Raw genomic sequence first — 877 nt, forward strand, 5'->3', positions numbered from 1 at the left:
CAAAGAAGTATTCAGGTATTTTTCTTTAATCTCATTAATTCTATCTTCCATCCTATCCAATCTTCTCCTTTGACCTTCCAATGTGTTATCTATTTCTGATAATTTAGTATTAATCTTTTGGATTTCTTTCTGTAGATTTAGAATCATTTCCATTTTTTCCTTTATTTTGTCATTTTGTTCTTATATTTTCTTCCAAAATCCTTCTAAGTTTTTTTCTGTGTTTTCTTTGGTCTGACTTTCAATCCATTGAAGATACCTAAAGATAATTCTTTTGATTTCCTTATCAAAGTTCCAATGCTGCTTCTTCCTCAGGGATGTGTTCTGGGTCTGCATCTTGCTTCCTTGTTTCTACCACTTTATCTTGCTTCTTTATGTGGACTGTGATGATCTGTTGTTTGTGAAGAGCAGCCAAGGGTGATCCAGGCACCTCGGTGGTTTTTTATCATTGGTGTGTTGGTGGAGAAGGAGGTAGTGCCTTCGCTCAGTAAATGAAGCTGCAGGAAGTGTGGGTGTAGTTGTATCCTATGGGGACTGTTGTTGTCTCCCTCTCAGTTAGACACAAATTACAATTGAATAACTATAAAAAAAAACTAAAATCCCATGGGCCAAAATAACACCATGTAATCACACAGGGATAGTAACCAAAAAAAGAAAGAAAGGGAAAAAAAGAAGGAAAAAAAACAAGAAAACCTGCAATATCCAGGGATAGGGCACTAGGGAAAAAAAGCAGAGAAGGAGAATAATAAATGAAAAAATGGGAAAAATGCAAAAAAGAAAATCAAGGATCAGAGTTATCCACAAGAAAAAAGGGAAAATTAAAAAAAAAAAAATTCAACCAGGCACAGGGAAAAGAAAAAATGCTGAAAACTAGGACCTG

The sequence above is a fragment of the Orycteropus afer genome, unplaced genomic scaffold (assembly GCF_000298275.1).
Source record: "Orycteropus afer afer isolate SDZICR_OR568_19922 unplaced genomic scaffold, OryAfe1.0 scaffold00782, whole genome shotgun sequence".
Taxonomy (NCBI): domain Eukaryota; kingdom Metazoa; phylum Chordata; class Mammalia; order Tubulidentata; family Orycteropodidae; genus Orycteropus; species Orycteropus afer.